Raw genomic sequence first — 22,618 nt, 5'->3', positions numbered from 1 at the left:
TCAAGAAGTCCAAGGGAATGACATGCTGCCTTGTATGTAGGATGTATGATTCCATTTACCGTACGGATGTCTGCGAAGCATGTGGCACCTTTGACAATATTCAGAAGCAATCTTAAGTAGTACTTCTCCCCGGAGGCAGGGTGTGCAAAGTATATCCTTCTAATGTTGTTCCCGATATCTCTAGGCTTCCATCTTTTCTCGTCGCTTAACCATACCCATTGTGTTGGGAAGTCTGCATATGTGAGTTCTCGCGCTTTTGGATACAGCCTGTTAGCCGTCATCCACTCTGTCAATGTTGTTTTCTTTGTGCCAACTCTTTCCAGGACATCGTCCAAGTGCTCATGGTCTTGAAAAATGACTTCTTGATGACCCTCCAAATGAAATGTTAGCCTTTGTACAGGGGGGTTTTTGTATTGGATGATGAATGAGAAAATTCTCCAACATGCTTCAGAGGCTGACACATATCTACATTTTAGATAATTTTGAATCTCATCTATAACTTGCTCCTAGTTGTTTTGTGATTCGTTGCAATTATTTCCTTCCAGAACCTGTTCTATTCTTGCAAGTGCCATGTCAGGGCCTTTGTGTTAGGTTATGATACATATGACAATTCATAAATCATGCGGAAAAACCATAAAGCCAGGAAAGTATATTATTTACACATAATCATTTAGCATAGTTTAGATGCATACACTTTGTTGCGTGCCTTCCCTAGCTGCGCCCGAACCGAACAAGAACAAGTCTTTAGGACTCCAAATGTCGTCCCTCCGTAGATAGTCCACAGCACGTCCGGATCCGCCTTAAGTTTTACCAACTAGAATCGCCCTTAAGGTACTTAGAATTTTCGGCTATTGTAGGCAATTTTATGACTGAATTTTTGCTCTCAAAATCACTTTGAATACTTGAATCGTATATACAAATAATGACCCTAGGCCCTTATTTATAGAGGTATGGAAAAGGAATTGTAATCCTAATAGGATGTGGATTTGTTAATTAGAACTTTATTAGGACTCTAAATAACAAAGCAAATCTAATAGGATTATGATTTTAATCTTCGCACGAATCCTAATAGGATTAGGATTTCCCGCACACGCATCGTACAAGCCGTGCACCCGCGCAGGCCTTGCGGCCCACGACAAGCGCACAACCCATGTACGGTGCTGCGCGCGCGCCCTTGGCTGGGCCTGGCCTTGCGCTGGGCCTGGTCGAGGCGTGCGTTGCTGCGTGCGGCTCGCTGGGCGATGGCCTGGCTTCGTGCTGGGCCTTCGTCTAGCGGGCCTCGTCCGATGCTAATTCGTACGATACGCTTCCGATTAAATTCCCGATTCCGGAATTCATTTTCGATACGAACAACATTTAATATTTCCGATTCCGGAATTAATTTCCGTTTCGAACAAATATTTAATATTTCCGTTTCCGGAATTATTTTCCGATTCCGATAATATTTCCGATTCTGACAATATTTCCGTTTCCGGCAATATTTCCGATTCCGGCAATATTTCCATTTCCGATAATATTTTCCGATACGTACCATGTTTCCGTTTCCGGCAACATCTACGACTTGGATAATATTTATATTTCCGATACGATCCATATTTCCGTTTCCGGTAATATCATCGTTTCCGGAGTATTCATTTCTTGCCTGTGACGATCTCAGCTCCAACTGAAAACAAGATCCGTCGATTCCGAATATCCATAGATGGAGTATTTAATGCCATTAAATACTTGATCCGTTTACGTACTATTTGTGTGACCCTACGGGTTCAGTCAAGAGTAAGCTGTGGATTAATATCATTAATTCCACTTGAACTGAAGCGGCCTCTAGCTAGGCATTCAGCTCACTTGATCTCACTGAATTATTAACTTGTTAATTAATACTGAACCGCATTTATTAGACTTAACATAGAATGCATACTTGGACCAATGGCACTATTTCCTTCAGTCTCCCACTTGTCCTTAGGGACAAGTGTGCATTTCCTAATTCCTTTGTCGCTCGATGCTTGCTCTTGAACATAAGGTAAGAGTTGTTATCCTTATTATGTCCAGAGGTGTTCCTCGGTTTCAGAGTTCAACTGATCAAATAAATAGATAATCATAGCCTGTGATTCATCCGAGCATGGCCATGCATTTCACAGTTTCTAGCTCTCCGAGTGGCCTTGTACAACTTTTAAGCATCTCATCCCGATTTATGGGAGGACAATCCCAATCTTGAGATCTTGAGATTAGACTTCGTTTGATAGGTGATTACCTGAGCGTTGCCTTTATAGCCTCCTTTTACGGTGCGACGGTTGGTCAACGTCAAAGCAACCAGTTCTCAAACAAGTAATCTCAAATCACTCAGGTATTGAGGATTTAGTGTCTAATAATTTTAATGAAATTTACTTATGACAGATTTTCATCTCTTACAGTAAAGTTTCATAGGTCTTGTCCGATACTAGTCTTCCCAAAGTAAGTATCTATGCAAATGATTATGACATTGCCATGTCCACATAGTTCAAGAAACAGAACTACTAGTCATCTTGCATTCTAATCGTCTAACGTTTTCTATGCGTCCAATTTTATAGAAAACTCCGACTAGGGACCATTTTCAACCTTTGACATTCAAGTTCACTTGATAGACATTTCTTAGTCACAGGACTGGTCCTGACAGTCTATCTTGAATATATATCGTCAAATTTGAAGGGACTCATCATTTAATACTAAACCAAGATTAAATGGAATATGAAAATACATTTCATATATGATAAATGTTCAACCCCATTGTTTTACAACCATGGGCCTCAAACCCATCTTTAAAACAGTTCATGGAATTCAAAGCTATGCTTGATTTCCAGTGCTACAACGTAAGTGTTGCTTCTCACTTGTTGCATAGGTTTAGTTATCACGCTTTGCCAATCTTAACATCCTTTTCATCGAATGTTCTTCGAGATATGATGATAAGGACTTTTGAGTATGTTTATTTTGTGATCTAGTCTTTCTTGCTACATTAGTGGTTCTACGCATTTTGCAATGAAGAACCATTAAGTCAACAGACATGTGATCTTCCCAAGTTCAATGAAGAACTCATATAAACAACTCTATTTTATTGCTTCTTAGGCAATAATTACTTTTACTTCAACTGTATAGGTTGCTAGTGATGCTTTGTTTGGATCTACTTATCCAAGCAGTTCACAGATATGTGGAAGACTCTCCAACTATATCTTAGAACATAGAAATTATTATTTTAATTTCCCACGCAACAACTCATGGTCTTCAATCCATGTTGCCATTTCAAAACACGATGCTCTTTAGCTCGTCCTTGTCAATGGTTAACTCCAAAGGGTCTTGCTTGATCCTTTTCCAGTGTTTATGCGTGTAGCATCAATATTTAGCATATCTTTATTTCCTTGAATCAAGAACTATTCCTATGTACCTTTTCAAGTACCATAAGTGTTCTTGATCTCAATCTAGTTGATCTTCACTTAGATTAATAGAGATTGGTATATGTTCGTCATGCCTAAAGTCATACGATACGTTTTTGGCGATCCTCATATTATATTATATACATGATAAATTCTTTTGCAGAATAATTCCCAATTGAATTCTATTCATGTAACTTTAGCTCATTCAGTTACAGTAGATACTGAATCCAGCTAAATTCTTTGACATATAATATAGGTTAAAAATCTCACTTAGATCCTTTGATGTTTTAACTTAGTAAATGCTTATACATAGTTCAAACATTCTTTTACTTAGATTTATTCACATGGGTCGAATATCTCCAATGGAGTATTTCGTGTTTGATTTAGTAAATGCCATTACTTAATCCAAAACAATATTATAAGATCTTTGTAAATAGATCTTAGTACCCAGTATGTACTAAGTTTCGCCTTGGTCCATCATTGATGAATAATTTCAAACCTAAGTCATTAGCATTTGAATGTTATTTCACAATAGAGAGATATGTGTGATACACATAGGACCAAATAAGTTTTACGTACTCCCACTAAACTTCTTATATATCTATAAGAATCATGTATATTTTATGAAACTAAAATACTTATTAGCTTCACTAAATACATTTCTAATTCCCAATTGCTTGCTTAAATCTGTACTTAGATTTTATAAACTAGCTTTTCTTTTCAAGCATTTATTTGGATCCACAAATCCTATGACATACCATGTACATAGTTTATTCCATCATTTGATTGAGGAATACGTTTTGTCATCCAATTGCCATATGTACCAATATGCAATCCTTGCTCGATTTATAGACTTGTGTATTACGATTATGCATGAGGTTTCAACACAATCCATGCCATGAATTTGCTTGTAACCTTTAGCAACTAATCTAGCTTTGTGTGTGAACACAATTCCATGTTTATGGTTTTTATCCTTAAAACAAACTTGCAACCAATAGGTGTGAAACTATTCTTGCAAATCAACAAAATTTCAATTTTGTCATCAAAACATTGAGTATGTTTTATGGCCTTTAACCAATTAAATATATAGTCTATATATGGCCTCTAACCATTTTAGGGAATCTATATTTCGTCATAGCTTTCTTACAAGTCACAAACTCATTAATGATAATAGTTTGACTGCAAGTTGTAGGTTTCTTCACTATTTAATAGAAGAATCTCATAGTTTCATTGACCTGATCTCTATGTTTCTTCACTATCTAATAGAAGAATCTCATAGTTTCAGTGACTTGAATTCTATGCCTACTTGGGTATAGAACATCAAACAATAGAATATCAATAGCCACTTAAAAGTCCTTTGAATATTCTGTTCTCCTTGAAGCACTTGTAAAGTCTTCTAAGAGATGTCTATTCTTTAAAGCCACCTCTAAAGTCCTTAAAGAATACGTGTTCGGATTTTCTAAAGAACTTCGAAAAGCCTCCGGAATGTCCGTTTATGTTTGTTGTTCGCCTCGAAGACTTTCGAGGTCTATTTTCTCCCACTTGTCATTTTGGAAACGAATCTCCAAAAGGACATTATTTCGAACAAACAAACATTATGTTCTCAAAAATTCGTGGTAGAAACAATACCCTTGTGTCTCATTTGAATAAATCACAATGAAACATATATCTATACTTGGGCCTTAGTTTGTCGAATGACAAACACTAAGCTCCCACTGAGTTTTGCAACTCTCTAGATATATTTTATGAAAAGTTATTCTGAAATTACTTTTCAATAGCTTTGACGAATTTGGTTTAGTTTGGTGGTAGTTGAGCATTTTGTTTTAGAAATTATAGGAAAAGTCTTTATGATTCATCATTAATCGAATCAAGTACTAATTGACTTCGATTATTCCAACTAAGATATGCCATATCTTATGGACCTAGATTGTGAAATTACAACACACAATCATTGATGATCATATTTGGTCTCAAGTAATCATCAACATGATCTAACCTAGATCTTTATGATTTCTTGCCAAGTGGATTTTATACTTCTGAATCTTTGAACTAGCCAAACAGATTCAACTTATATCACATTTGAGTAAATAAACCTATATTCACTCAAATCCATGTGAAATAATAAAGTCATAAAACCTTTCTTTAGCTTTGAACTCTATCGTCTAGGCGTTCTAACAATAGTTCATATTCTTTGTTACTTTCAACAAGTAAGACTAGCTTGTCTTAAGTTGATCTAGAAATCAACCAACTTTCAAAAGTCCATTAAAATAGAGCTTGTGAATGTTAACTTGTTGACATGGTCTAAGCAACAATGCCAAAGATTAGTGGAACTCAAATCAAGGGTTTGATTTGAACCTAGTAAAGTTTTTATTGTTAAAGAGTTGTTTGTTTTAATCAAGCAAATTGACTCAACCCGTAAATGACCATTTCATTCAAATAAACAAACAAACAAGAATTGTTTTTGTTCTTCTGAATGTGAGTCTTTCTGTGTTTGAAGCAGAAATTTAGGTATGTTGATTATGGAACAAAATAGCCATTTAGTTCCAACCTTTGAAAGGACTTAAAACAAACTAGATGACCCTACAACTAATGTAGCATTGCCATGATTCATTTCCCACTTGTAGGTCATTAGTGTATCCTAGCTTCCATTGTTTGAGTTATTACCGAAGTAAGAACCTCAAGCGGTATATGATACCAAGGAAGTTTGATTGCTAGGTCACTTCTCTTTAAACATAAACTTATAGGTAGAGCTGGCAATGGGTCGGGTTGGGTCGAAATCAGGTCAACCTGTTTATAAACGGGTTGAGATTTCCCCAACCCGAACCCAACCTGTTTAGTTAAACGGGTTGCAATTTTCGACCCAACCCAACCTGAAATTAAACGGGTCAACCTGATTTCAACCTGCTGACCCATTTACTTAAATTTTTTTTGTAGACAACCTGCTAATAACCTGTTCTTTCCAATCTGCTAATTAAAAAGTCTCAAACTTACAATTTTTTCCATTAATCAATGCGCTATCACAAGTCATAAAGCTTAATACACCACCAAATCTGAAATTAAAGTTTAAGAATACATAACCAAATTGTGACATAAAGGTAAAATTTAAATATGTTACAATGCGTTAATAGTTGTTCAAAGCTCGTTTTAATAGGGGCTATCCCTATTTAAACATCAAACTTTGTTGGAATTTTGAGTTCTTGGTGAATCAGCTATGGGTGAGGGTGTCGTATCATCCACATTCACGAGCATTCTTACTTTTGAAAGCCTTCCATTACTGTAAAATAAACCAATAAAAGAAACTCTTATTAAATGTAGTTTAATTCAAAATTGCATCAGATCAGTAATTCATATTGGCAATTACTTTCACTCATTTAGATTAGGTTCTCTAGCTTTTTCTTTGCAAATTAACAAATAATTTAGAACATAGAACTATAGAACTATCTGTACAAATGACTGAAATCCTGAAATGAACCTTCGAACAACCCAAACACATTACTAGTCATTGGATCTCGTTAACAAATAAACAAAAAACTTACAAATTAAAAGGAAAAAGTGCACAAATAATTAAAATACATGAGCATATTCTAGAAAGGCACAAATGCACCATCATTAATTTCAATAGATATGAGCCAAATAAAAAGAAACTGTTAGGATTTGATTAGCACAAATACACCATCATTAATTTCAAAATTAAACCAGGAAGTCAGGAATCATATCACAAACTCAATAACCCAAAAAATTACTCCAGATTTCGAATTGAAGTTTCAAAATATTACTCTAAATTTCAACTTAAAATTTCAAAAAAACATACTTGAATTAGAGTGAGTGAGCGGCGCTGTGAGAGGAGACCACCGAGTAACACGGTGAACCGGTGAGACTGTGAGAGGAGAGTAGTAGACCGGCGAGGCGACAAGCGGAGCGGCTGCGCGGCGTGAGAGTCTCAGACTAGGGTTTCAGTTCTAATGTGAGAGAGGAGATAGACCGAGAGAAATCAGAGAATGAGGGTGAATAATGAATGCTAGGGTTTTCAATCTTTCATATATAAATGATTAAAGAAAAAGGACCTTAAGCCCAAACAAATAAAGCCCAATACTGATTTCAGATTTTCATTAATTTGTTTTTTAACTTTTAAACGGGTTAATGGGTTAGGTTGAACGGGTTGACCTATGACCCAATAATTAAACGGGTTAGGCAGGTTGCTTTCGGGTTGCAATTTTCAACCTGACCCAACCCATTTAATAAACGGGTTGGGTTGGGTCAACCTGTTTAACTAAACGGGTTGAAAATTTTTGACCCAACCCTTTATTAACGGGTTGGGTTCGGGTCGGGTTGGTGGGTTGGGTCAGCTTTTGCCAGCTCTACTTATAGGTAGAAACGGAATCGTAAATTCCTTTCATTTGTTCCTCGTTTTCCTATTTCTTGTACCCTTTCTTATAGTCTTAAGAATTGAATTCTTTAGTGTTGACTTTTATACTTTGTTAGACATGTCCAATGTCACCCCAACAAGGTTCTTACCATTTAATTTATGTTGAATATTAAGTTTCAACTAGATGATCTTACCAGAAGCTTCTAAAGTTCTCTAAGCATCGATCTATTCGAATGTCTAGGGACTAGACTCATTCGAGAATTAAATGGACAAAGATATTAGGTTGTTTACCATTGGTAAAGCTGAGCGTATTAAACTCAATGATTTATGATCTCAAAACTACAGTGTATTTTGAATTCACAAGCACCAATTGGTTTGCCATTCGACTTTGATGTTCGAAAACAACCATAAAAGTCGCTATAAGAAACGTACATTTTAAATTGCTCACTTTCTCTCATTTCCGTGAATCGTTCTTGGATTCACTACCAATCGAGGAAATTTACTGTTACCTTTCTAAAAGGATTTATTGTAGTGCAAGATATTTAATTATAAACAATAATTAAAACATACATTGAAGCATGCAAAGTCTAAACATTTATCATGAATAATAACTTGAAAATGAAAGCAATCATGCAATTTAAACAAGTCATTAGCATTTTATTCGAATTATGTGTTCCGGCAGGTGTGAATAAAATGATTCCAAGACCCTAAAATCATTGAAGAACTAAGCACAGTTTGTCGACTTAATCCTAAAACATCTTAGGTAAGCAAAAGCCTTTTGCTAATAGTCTAGAAACTATTCTTGGTTGATAGGTACGTCTAAGAACTTATTAGGTAAACCTATCGATTTTGCCACGACATAAAAGGACTCCTTACTTATATCGTTGAGTTTCACCAAAACTAACATGTACTCACAATTATTTGTGTACCTTGCCCCTTTAGGACCAATAAGTAACACCTCGCTGAGCGAAAACTATTACTAGATTGATGTAAAGGATATCCAAGCAAGTGTATATTTTGGCATGGCACCTTATAACTCAATTTTTAAGTTTGGAACTTAAGGCTCTTACTATGTTGGTTAGATTTTAAGTGAACTAAAATCCTTAATCATGCAACATAATCAAGCCACAATCTCATGCATAATTAAGACATATTTAAAGCAATAAATAACTTAAAGCATGCATAAGATAAATGTGATCTAGTATGGCCCGACTTCATCTTGAAGCTTCAACTTCAAAGTCCGTCTTGAAAATCTCCGTGGGAGGCACCATTTTCTTCAAATAGGATAAGCTATAATTAAAACTAATTACAACTATTTGATGGCACGCAGACCATATTTGAATTGAAAAACAATTTTGGTACTTTAGATCAATTACATTCAAATTAATGGTACGCAGACCATATTTTCTATCCTATTTGGGCCATACTAGTCACTTCATAACCTGCAAAACAGTACATATACAATATATACCATTCACCCATTCATTATCATGAATGGCCCACATAGCTGGTTAGTAAAACACATTATGCATCACATAAACATTTGCAGCAATTAATCAAGGGCACCAATAATCTACAAATTATTCAGTCCTTATTAATTCTAATCAAGTTGTTTTAACCTTAAGGATTTGTAGACCTAATCAAGAGTATATGACTAAAAGGGCTCCCACTTAAACCAATAAATTCATATGCTTTACTAATTTTAAACATAAAAATGTATTTTTAGTCTAACCGAAAACATACAAATTTAATTAAAATTTAAAGCTCATATAAATTTATAATTGAATCCAAAAATTTAATTTAATTTCAGTCATATTTAAATTAATTCATGATTTTAATTTTAGTAAAATAATTAGAATAAATAAAATTTATTATAACTACAATATTCAAAATTAAAATCCAAGAAAATAATTTAAATTATTAATTTTAAAATTAATTAAAATTACGTAAACTGAAAATTTCAAATTAAAATTTCAAAACGATCTAATCGCAACGCAACAATCCCACGCAACGCACGCCCATGGGCCACACGCACACAGCCATCGCTGGCCATGTGCGCGCAGCCCATGCGCTGCGTCGCATCGCTGCTGCACACCATCGCAAGGCATCACGCGAGCTGGTGCTCGCTGCGCGCACCAGCGCTCGATGCACGCGAGCCATCGCTCGCTGCGCTCGCTTGCCAGCGCTCGATCCATGCGAGCCATCGCTCGCTGCGCGCCTGCCTTTCCCGCACGCGAGCTTGCGCTCATTGCACGAGGCAGCAGTATGCGAGCTGGCGCTCGCTGCGCGCGAGGCATCGACGCTGTGCGTAGCGCTCGTGGCACGCGAGCTTGCGCTCGCTGCGCGCGAGGCTCCGCATGCTTGCGCGAGGCAGTGCGCGCTGTGGCGCAGCACGCTTGCTGCCCACACGCGACTGCTCGTGCCTTGCTCTCGCCCCTGCCCACACGCCCATTGCTCACAGCCCACGACACAAGGCAGGGCTGCTGCCTTGTGCTCGTGCACCATGCCCTTGCTCGCTGCATTCGTACCGCATGGGCGACGAGCTCCCTTGCTCGTCGTCGCATGCCCGCACTATACAACACCCCTTAAGGGTAACACGTAGCGTCCATTGCTTTGTGCGTGCAAGTTATATGAGCGAGTCGCATAAAATTAAAAATTTATATTCAAAATTAATGACAAATTAATAAATAATATTAATTTCATAATTTTAGGGCGAAAAATCAAAAATTTATTATTTAATTGATTTCCGATTAACATGGATTCAAGTCTAGGTCATAAAAATTTAAAATTTAAAATTTAACATAAATTTATAATTTTTATGGTGGTTTTTAATCATAGGTATCTAATTAAATTATAACTAATTATGAAAATCATATTAAGTCTAAATTATTCCAATTTTCAACAAATTAATCATAATTACAAATTAGATTGCATAATTAACAAGGCTAGGCATTCAAACTTGTTAAACATATACAGTAGGTCAATCAAAAATTCAAGATTTATCAACAAGAATCGCAAATATTTAATTTAACATCTTAAATTTACGAAATTTTGCATTCGAAAAACTAAAACCTCCGAAAAGTCATAGTTAGGCTTCGAATTTGAGAATTCTGGGTTTGGCCGAAAAAGACAATTTTTGTCAAAATTTTAGAATGCCTTTTACATGCGGAATTGACACAAAAATCACTCGATTTGGATGAGTAACGAAGAAACTGCCGAAAAACAGCGTACGTATAATTAAATAAACGCAATTTGCAATTAATTAACAATTACGAAAATTAATCACCCCTTTTAATTCTTGCAAATTTGTAATATTTAACCATGTTCATGCAATTTAGATTATGAAAATAATAAGAGGCTCGTGATACCACTGTTAGGTTATGATACATATGACAATTCATAAATCATGCGGAAAAAACCATAAAGCCAGGAAAGCATATTATTTACACATAATCATTTAGCATAGTTTAGATGCATACACTTTGTTGCGTGCCTTCCCTAGCTGCGCCCGAACCGAACAAGAACAAGTCTTTAGGACTCCAAATGTCGTCCCTCCGTAGATAGTCCACAGCACGTCCGGATCCGCCTTAAGTTTGACCAACTAGAATCGCCCTTAAGGTACTTAGAATTTTCGGCTATTGTAGGCAATTTTATGACTGAATTTTTGCTCTCAAAATCACTTTGAATACTTGAATCGTATATACAAATAATGACCCTAGGCCCTTATTTATAGAGGTATGGAAAAGGAATTGTAATCCTACTAGGATGTGGATTTGTTAATTAGAACTTTATTAGGACTCTAAATAACAAAGCAAATCTAATAGGATTAGGATTTTAATCTTCGCACGAATCCTAATAGGATTAGGATTTCCCGCACACGCATCGTACAAGCCGTGCACCCGCGCAGGCCTTGCGGCCCACAACAAGCGCACAGCCCATGTGCGGTGCTGCGCGCGCGCCCTTGGCTGGGCCTGGCCTTGCGCTGGGCCTGGTCGAGGCGTGCGTTGCTACGTGCGGCTCGCTGGGCGATGGCCTGGCTTCGTGCTGGGCCTTCGTCTAGCGGGCCTCGTCCGATGCTAATTCGTACGATACGCTTCCGATTAAATTCCCGATTCCGGAATTCATATCCGATACGAACAACATTTAATATTTCCGATTCCGGAATTAATTTCCGCTTCGAAAAAATATTTAATATTTCCGTTTCCGGAATTATTTTCCGATTCCGATAATATTTCCGATTCTGAAAATATTTCCGTTTCCGGCAATATTTCCGATTCCGGCAATATTTCCATTTCCGATAATATTTTCTGATACGTACCATGTTTCCGTTTCCGGCAACATCTACGACTTGGATAATATTTATATTTCCGATACGATCCATATTTCCGTTTCCGGTAATATCATCGTTTCCGGAGTATTCATTTCTTGCCTGTGACGATCTCAGCTCCCACTGAAAACAAGATCAGTCGATTCCGAATATCCATAGATGGAGTATTTAATGCCATTAAATACTTGATCCGTTTACGTAGTATTTGTGTGACCCTACGGGTTCAGTCAAGAGTAAGCTGTGGATTAATATCATTAATTCCACTTGAACTGAAGCGGCCTCTAGCTAGGCATTCAGCTCACTTGATCTCACTATTATTAACTTGTTAATTAATACTGAACTGCATTTATTAGACTTAACATAGAATGCATACTTGGACCAAGGGCACTATTTCCTTCACTTTGTTCATATACTTGAATAAGTATTTCAGTGACCTATCTTTGTTGCACCATTCCACATTTATGTGGGTCTGAAATTTCACCACCAGATCAATATTGTAGGGGATTACAAACATGTTATCCAGAACTTGACCATTCTTTGTTGTTGTATGCCCATTATTACGTCTTCTATACAGTGCATACCCCTCATCATTCACAGTTGTTTCTTGGAAACTTATTGGGTAGTGTTTTGAGAACTTTCCATCTTCCATGCAGGGTGAGCGTTCGTTCATTGACCCAGAAGGCCCATGCATCATTGATTGGACTACTATTTCACATCCAATTAAGTCTACCTCTTTGTCTGGTAACTCTGCACATATAATTTTGTCTATGTCTTCCGGAGTTAGTGGCTTGTCATCTGGATGTAAAAACAGCAGAATATGAGCGTGCGGCAAGCCACGTTTCTGAAATTCAATGGTATATATTACTGCAAAGAGAAAGTGGACTTGTTAGTGATTAATGCATGTAGTTATTTATCTTGTTTGGAGAAAATAATATGTACCTGCTATTGTTCTCCCAAAATGTTCTTTTGTTGTTAGATCACATATCAACTCATCAAGCTTGATTTTGAAGACGCGAACCACGACATCTGGCCCATCTTCGGGTTGTTGACCAGGTATGTTTGCTAAGAATTCTGTAGTTTCAGGCCACTTTGGGTTACATGTGAATGTTATGAATAGATCAGGTGGTCCTGCCGATCGACATATGGCCATCGCGCCTTGGTAATTCTGTACCATGTGTCTAGGTCCATCGGTGAATGAGGAGGGTAAGACGACTCGTCGTCCTATTGAAGCTGGTGTTGTGTCACCTCGCGGAACAGCGTCTGTCAACCCATACAACACTTCTTTTCTGATTGTCTTTTGGTTAAGACGGATATAATCGAGCCTAACTTCCTGCAAACACGTGGACGCGTCAACAATCAATTGTTGGCGTAACCGACCAAAAAGAATCAGAGTAAGGGCCTCATTTAATCTTTCCATTAATCTGAACCCGTAATACTCTCTCATGGTCACAGAGGTTGTTTTTTTTCGAGTTGTGGACTCCGCATCACTGTGTGTGATATCTATTCTGTATCCGTCTTCCCCATATGGAAATAGCAAGGGATATTGTAGTGCCATGAAACTTGGATGATTTTTAGATATCCTTCGAAGCCCATAACCCTTCTCTTCTATAATCACATCTCGTTGGCCTCCTTCATTCTCACCGTTGCCTACAATCAAGGCTGCAAGTTCATTAGTGGACGGAAATGCCATCCTTATATCGCGTACCAATTAGACGAACCCGAACAGGTTGCATTTTAACATTGGAAAAGCGTTCCCTGGCCATTCTGAAGACTTTTGCAAGTTCATTGTGTTGATTTAACATTTTTGCAAGGCCGTCTACTATTTCGGGATCAAGATCACTTTCTGCATTGTTTGTGAGTGAGTTGATTCTGTTCTCAACTTCATTATGGGTGTCATAAACATAAAGTTGGGTGAATCTTGGTTGTTCTCCATCTGGTGGTAGCAAAGATCCAATCTTATGGTGATTCTGACCATTAATTCTGAAGACATATGGACCCCTCCCTCTGTTGATTTTCTTATCCACTTGTCCACCCATTGATGTGAATGCGAATATGGAGTTGTAAGATCTAATGCTTTCCTTGAATTTTCTTGACTGAGAGCCCGTATTAGGGTCAAGCAACAACTTCAAGTACTCTGGTGGTTCTGTAAGCAGAGGAAGTTTGACCTTTCCCTTTTGACAGCAGATGTTGTACTTGGGACCATGTTGTTTCTTTTATCTTTTAACTCTTTCCTCGATCCAAACTCTTGCACCACAATGTGAACATAGGTGTTTAGGCCCACCGAAGGTCCATGGTCTGGTGTACTTTCCTGTTAAGATAAAATAAAGGAGTTAAAATTAGTGTAGTTCGAAGTTGTTTAATCTAAATTTAACATTTGTATGTAAATATGGAAGTGGTATACTCACTGTGATGCAATGCATGTGATGCAGACCCTTCCAGTGTATTCCTTGAGATGTTGTTGCCCACTGTGTTGGAATAAGGGTTTAATATTCATAGGTCGCATAGTGTATCCCTGTTAACAAACTTGTTGTAGTATAATTAAGTTACCTCTGGTCAAGTTGGGTTGAGGAGATCTGCTGTTCTCGATATCAGTTTCAGTAGTAGGAGTCATTGAACTATCAGATGGTAATGAAGAATTTAGTCTACGCCGCAAAGATGATGTAGACTCTCTATTCTCACTCCTACGTCGTCTTGAAGGTGTACCAGAACCAATATCACAATTGATTGGTGCACATGTTTCTCCTATTGTTTTATTTTATAACTTAAGGTTATTGTCAAGAATTAGGGTACATTTCATAATATAATGAATGCTGGGACTAACCAACCTCTTGATGTAGGTGAGCGGTGTGATGTTTCTACGGCATTCAGCATTGACGCTACTGGGTGTTGTGGCCAAATCACTAGGAAATGCCTTGGTCGAGAGTCTGTGACCCTAAAATGGGTTGGGTTATTGTTTCTGGTTTTATTTCTCCTTTGTATGAGAATGAAGCTTCGCAATAGCCTTCTATGTCTATCTTCATCTCCATTATCCATATCTACTCTTTCTACTGCATTCATCATTGACGGCACTGAGTGTTGTGGCCAAATCACTGGCAGATGCCTTGCCCGAGAATATGTGACCCTGACATGGGGTGGGTTATTGTTACTGGCTATGTTTCTCCTTTGTATGAGAATGAAGCGTCACAATAGCCTTCTATGTCTAGCTTCATCTCCATTTTCCATACCTGTTTTCCTTATTACACTAAGGTAAAGTGGTTGGATCTACACCATGTTTTATTTGAAATTAATGATTAAGAAATTAAAACCTTTGTCAAAATCCTTACATAAGTAACATACATTTTATTCGTCCAAAATTTCACGAAAGAACAAAACACCAGTGACTTATTGTAGACTTCTAATGTAAGACATATCGCAAGTTCTTGGCCCAACGTAGCTCTTGTATTAGGGCCCTATTTTCCTCACAAACATCCATATAATTTTGCTTTAAGGTTTCAAAGCTCATTTCTTCTTTAACTCTTTTAATGTCTGCTACACGCCGTTTTTTCCTTTCATGGCGGATGGCATCTAAGTTGAAGTGAGTTATGTCAAATTGGTAGCATTCCTTTAATTTGTGTATGGCTATTTGTGCAGCATGCTCAGTTGCTATTTTCAAATCTTTCGAACATTGGCTTTTGATTTTTATTGTCGGGCCATCTTGTGTAGTTCTCAGTTTTATGATTGCTACATATTGTTGTCGTTGTTGCTTAAGGTATTGTTTGTACAGTGGTAGACTGGTAGTGGAAAACCATACCAGTTGATGATATCAGATAGTAGCTTAGTGAAGCTTATAGTGAAAAGTTGTAGTCATAGTAATTCTGCCAAGTTGGAGAGCCAAATAAAAACGAAAGATTAAAAATTTGAGCAAGGACATATCATATTGAAGTGTAAACCACACATTCTTCAGTTTCATACTTTGGGGATTATTAGGAGAATGAGATGCATGGTCAGTCATATTTTATTAATTCTAGCTCTTGTAAAATGGCATTTGACTATATTAAATTTTAAAAGTTAAGGAACTACCTTAGTTTTCAAGAGCAAGAAATCCAAATGAGAGGACAACGTCAGAAGGTTCACAAAGTACCTGTAGCCCATAAAGTAAAACAAAGCATTAAGTTATTTGGAAAATGAGAGTACAACTTCAAAAGGTTCTATATAAACAGTGTTGTTATTTTATTCCTATAACAGAGAGTTACTTTATATTTCCCCTATACTCAGTAATCAATAATCATTACTGGACTGCTACTTGTTTCTGTGGCCTTTGTTTTCATCTTGAGTCTACTTTGAATATCGGATATAGACTTTGTGATCTGTTTTTTAATCCCCATTTGTCTTACAGAGATAATAAGATTGAGATTTATACAGAGATAATAATTGCGGACACTATAACTATGGACACTATAAATGTCCATTCTCTATATAGAGATAATAAGACTGAGATTTATCATATTCTGAAGCTTAGGAAGACCTACAGCTCAAATTGTCCTACGACATGAACAAAGAATTGTGCATATGAAATGTTCTCATACAAACGATGACTGCTGAAAAATAAAAGTGGCTTGCAGCAATTAATACAACCTTTAGTCATATTGAAGGTAATTATTCCTACTCACCAAAAGCTTTGATTAAATTATTCTCGGACACTAATAGTTTTCCCATTGTATTCTGTTACCCTCCATCTCCTTACCAAAGATCCGAGTGAAACTGAAATATGTCATGGATTTTTCTTCTGTGGGAAGGGGGGAGTTGTACTGCTGTGGGGAATGGTCTACTTGTTATGATGGAATGTATAGATGTATATCCCTGATGTTGTTCCTAAAGAAGTCTGTGGTTTTTGTAAGCCTGGAATGTTGTTTTCCCAATTTGAAAATCTCTGTGAGTTACGTGGCATTCTTTCATGTTCATGTCAGGGCGTCACGCTGAAATCCTGCCGGATCTCAGTGATTTCCTAGCCTGTGTATTGCTTTAGACATCAATAAAATATGGGAATTTTCGGTAGTCTATATTTTATAGTGATAATTTAAAATAAAGTTAATTTTAGCTAATAGGCGTAATATGAACTTGTTTGTTTTTTTGGCTATCAAAGTGCTAAACTGCTAATATATTACATAATGTTTGAAGCCTGTCTCAATGTAGTGGATGCATAGTGGACTATTCCTTTGATTTTAGCTAAAGTTTCCAATGATTTAAAGTGTTGGTCAGTGTGATATCATCGTGTGAGGACTCAAAAATTGGAAATAGAAGCTGATGTGTACATTGGTCTCAGGAGGGGTTTTGTATCGACGTGCTTCAACGTGCACATTGATTGATCTGAAATAAGTGTCTAGGATGATTTTTATGAGTTTGTAAAGGGTAATTTTTTAGTGACACATTGCTACAAAGTTTCCGATGGTCGTATGAGGTGGCTGAGGAAGTAACTGAATGAGATGAGGAATTAATAAGCATAGGAAGGCAACAATCCTTCCATACAATTCAGCTGATGCAAAAGCCCATGACTCGATCCATACTTACCCAATACACTCAGACCGCATCCTCGACATAGACTAAATTATGGAACATGTTAGCAGAATCCTTGTACTCTAGACAGAACATATCTGACACTATATCGTTGTTGTAATACCCCGGAATTTTAAATTCGATTTATTAAAATTAAATATATTTATTAACTTGATTTCGTTTTTAATTAAATTACGAATAATCGAATTTCGTTATTTTAATCGTTTTTACGATTTATTTTAAACGATAAATTTATAAACTGAAATTATTTATTTTCGTTAACGATAATTTATTTATTTTAAGGAATTATTTTAATTAAACATTTTTTTTATTTCTGAAAATTAATTACAATTCTGAATTTTTCCAAATATGGTGAATTTATTAAATTAAAAAAAAAAAAAGGAAAAGAGGAAAATTTCTGCTTGCTCTCCACGCATAAACCAGGAAGTTTTGACTTCCTCTCCTTCCTCTCAATTCAGTCCAAATTCAATCCTTGGACCCCAAGTATACCTACTTACAAATTCAGAAATTAAAGTGAAATTTCAACAACAAAAACAAAACACAATTTCAGTTTCAATCTCAAAAACCAAATTCAATTTCAATTTTTCTCCTCTTTTGTTCCCTGATTCGGACCAACCACCACCACCGCCTCCGGCAGCCACCGCGCACCACCATCCTCACCACCACTCCACCACCCCGCATCTCCCGACCACCCAGAACCACCGAACACCACCACGCCACCACCACAACTCCCTCCCCTGCTCTCTCCTCCTCTCGCGTCCCCTGCCTCCTTCTTTCTTCCTCCTCTTTCGCCCCACGCCACCACCACAACCACCGCACCACCATCACCACCTTATCCCTCCGATAACCACCAGCAACCGCGCCAAACCACCGAGCCACCGAGCCACCTCCCTCCTCTTTCTCCTCCTCCTCGTTCGTTCCCTTCCCCCTCCCCTATTTCGCAAATCACCACCCCCATCCCCTTAACTGCTCCGCCGCGAACCACCGCCCACCATCACCGTCGCGTCAGACCGCGTCGCCCAGCCAGCCACCTCCCTCTCCTTCCCTGTGCCGTGCTCCCCTGTGTCGTGCATCCCCTCCCCTCCTCCCCTGCTTCCTTCGTTCCCCTTCCCCTGTTCGTGCGCTATTCAAAAAAAAGGGAATCAGTTTCTTTGTGAAACCTGATTCTTATCCTCCCTCAAACCCACAAAATCAAATTGGGCCAAATTAATTTGGGCCTTGGAAATTGGACTCGGAGCTCAGGACGAACGAACCAACGAAAATCCCTTAGCAAAGTCGCGGAATTAAGGTAACGGCTATTGCTAGTACCCGCAATTCCCTTCCAAATGTGTTTGTGAAATCATGACATTATGATTGAATTTATGATTTGAATGCTTTGACATGTTTTATTGAGTTGTGGGAAATGAATTATGTTTTGATTGAATAATTTATTATAATATGATTTGATGGAATTATTCCTTATTTTATGATTGATTATAAAATGATATTATGATTGATTGAATTTCTTATAAAATGCTGTTTATAAGAAACCATGAAAGAAAGGATGTTTGATCTTATGATCCAAAGGAAATATGTTACTTCAATCGAAGTAAAAAGACTAAAATGTAAAATTAAACGAAACATGATAAATGAAAGTGAAATTCCTAGTCCGTTTGGCAGTATATGGTCACAGGTTACGATTCTCGGTCATGCATGTACCCATGGGGCATCCACCCATTGAGCCAAGGCTCTCATGTTTTCGGGCCAAGGCCCCATGTTTATGGACAGCGGTCCATCGTGGAAGACGTTCCACCATGTCATACTTGCCACGACTAGCATGTGCACCCAAAAGTTAAGAATGAATTAAATAAAGGACTTTATAAAATGTTTTACATTATTCTATTCTCCCTGTGTTATTAAATAAAATGAATTGAAATGAATTTACGTTGCTAGAATAGTTCGTTACTGAGTCTTCGGCTCACCGTTATTTTGTTTTCTGTTTTAGGTACCGCTGGGATCGATGGGAACGAGTAGTGGCGAGGATTTCACTTTAATAATTCCCACCTAGTTTATATTTTAAGTTTTAATAGTTTGATTAAAGACTTTTAGTAAGTTATGTACTTTTATTTTGATAATATAAAGGATTATTATATATATTTTGGAGTATTTAAAGGCTTATGATTGATGTTTGCCTTGTAATTTCCGAAAAGGAAGTTACGGCAGGTAATGTCCCGACCAATTAGGTTAATTCCGCTGCTAATTATGCTTTAATTATTGAATTAGAGGTCGGGGTGTTACAGTTTGGTATCAAGAGCAAAGGTTCTGGACCATAAGTGCTAAACCTTACGGGTTTTCGCACGAATAGAATTCATTAGGCTTTAAGTAAAGAATTTTAAGGAATGAGTTAAAAAGAATGTTCTAAAATCATGCTAAATTAAAATGAATATGAGTGTGAGTGTAGGAACGGGATCAAAGGGTTTATTTTATATTATTATTTCGCTTCAACCTGATAAGATATGTTATGCAGAATGTCGACCATCGATGCTATCAACGATGTTACCAACGGAGCTCGCAACGAGCATCATGTTCACGATGATAACGACATCACTCATGAAGAGTATGTCCATGTTAATGGCCACGAGGAAAGGATGGAACGATTGGAAAATGTGAGTTCAATGTTGGTCGAATTAGTCCATGATTCTCGGAAAAAGAAAGATGTTAGTGGAAACGAGAGCGCAACGATGTTCAAGAACTTTTTGTCACTCAACCCACCATCCTATGATGGCAAGCCTGATCCAGTTGAGTTCGAGGATTGGATAAGTTGCATTGATAAGTTGTTTGAAACCCTGCAGTGCCCTGAGAAATGGAGAGTTGATTTCGCAGTGTTCTACTTGTCAGGCCAAGCAGGATTATGGTGGAAAGTTAACAAGGAACGAAAGAATGGGCCTGGAGTTGGTTGGAACGAACTCCAGAAGTTAATGAGAGACAAGTTTTATCCACCATCCTTAAGGAAACAAAAGGAAGATGAATTTCTCCACCTGCAACAAGGAATAATGAGCGTGTTGAAATACGCAAATAAGTTCATGGAGTTGTCAAGGTTTGCACCAGACCTGGTGTCGACAGAGCAGTCCAGGATGAACCGTTTCGAGCGAGGTCTGCACCTTAAGTACCAGGATAGGTTGTCCACTCTGAGGTTTACTTCATACCAGGATATGGTTGATATTGCAGCTAATGTGGAGCAAGTGGTACTACTTCGAGAAGCGAAGAATGTTGGGTATAAAAGGAGAAATGATAACCAAAGCCAAGGAGGAGCAAAGAAGCCTAACCAAAGTTACCAGGGAAATCAAAGGAGGAATGATGGTAATCAAGGAAATAATAGAGGACAAGGATTTCAAGGAAGGAACAATCGGTCGCAAGGATGTGCCAAATGTGGAAAAAGGAGTCATGTTGAGAGTGAATGTCGTGTTGGCACAAATGCTTGCTATCAATGTGGAAGCTATGATCATTACGTCAGAGATTGCCCAAATCAAGTGACGCCAACCATGAGAGGACCAGTTCCAACTAACAACGATCGTGGTCGCAACAACAACAACACAGGAGGTTCAAACCGCAACCCACCTCGACCACCGCCAACTGGAAGAGTTTTTGTGATGAGACAAGATGAAGCAGATGAGGATGATAATATTATCACCGGTACCTTTTCTATCCATTCGTTACCTGCCATGTTCTTTTTGATTCTGGAGCTTCACATTCCTTTATTTCACCATTGTTTGCTAAATTTTAAGTTTGAAACCATGTTGTGACTTTCATGCTATGAGTGTTTCCCTTCCTAGTGGAGAAATAGTGAAATGTAGAACCATGTATAGAGATTGTCCCATTGTAATAGAAAAAGTAGAGTTTCTAGCAGACTTAGTAGCTTTTGACCTATCTGAATTTGATGTAATCTTGGGAATGAATTGGTTGACTAAGTATGAAGCTAACCTTAATTGTTCAAGGCAAAGTGTGACCCTTAGAACACCAAATGGAGAGAGAGTTTTATTCCATAAGTTAGTAAGGAAACCAACGATTCAAATTGTCCATGCTTTGAGAGCACGTAAAATGATTGAGAGTGGTTTATCTGGTTACCTATGTAGTGTTGTTGACCTAAATACCCCTGCACCTTCCATTACTGACATACCTGTTGTTTGTTAATACCCACATGTTTTTCCAGAAGAAATACCTAGTATGCCCCCACCAAGAGAATTAGATTTCAGCATTGCATTAATTCCAGGATCTACCCCCATTTCTAAGGCACCATATAGAATGGCACCAGCTGAGTTACAAGAATTAAAGAAACAATTAGATGAGTTACTTGAAAAAGGATATATTCGACCTAGTGTTTCACCTTGGGGAGCCCCTGTCTTGTTTGTGAAGAAAAAGGACGGAACTATGAGGCTATGCATAGATTATCGAGAGTTAAACAAGATTACCATTAAGAATAAGTATCCTTTACCCCGTATTGATGATTTGTTTGACCAACTTCGAGGTGCAAAAGTGTTTTCTAAGATTGATTTGAGGTCAGGTTACCATCAACTTCGAATTAAACCTGAGGATATTCCAAAGACAGCCTTTAGAACTAGATATGGTCACTGCGAGTTTGTTGTGATGCCTTTTGGATTAACCAATGCGCCAGCTGTATTTATGGATTTGATGAACCGTATTTTTAAACCATACCTTGATAAGTTTGTAGTTGTTTTCATTGATGATATTTTGATATATTCTAAGAGTAATGAGGAACACGAGGAGCATGTGAGAAAAGTGTTAGATATGTTGATTGAAAACCAGTTATATGCTAAGTTGTCGAAATGTGAATTCTGGCTTAAGGAAATATCATTTTTGGGACATATTATCTCTGAGAAAGGTGTATCTGTTGATCCTGAGAAAATAAAAGCAATTGTGGAATGGCCTAGACCAACTAATGTACCTGAAGTACGGAGTTTTATGGGTTTAGCT

This window comes from Spinacia oleracea, chromosome 4 (genome assembly GCF_020520425.1).
Source record: "Spinacia oleracea cultivar Varoflay chromosome 4, BTI_SOV_V1, whole genome shotgun sequence".
Classification (NCBI taxonomy): domain Eukaryota; kingdom Viridiplantae; phylum Streptophyta; class Magnoliopsida; order Caryophyllales; family Amaranthaceae; genus Spinacia; species Spinacia oleracea.
The sequence above is the reverse complement of the archived record's forward strand: the minus strand, read 5'-3'. Positions refer to the sequence as shown.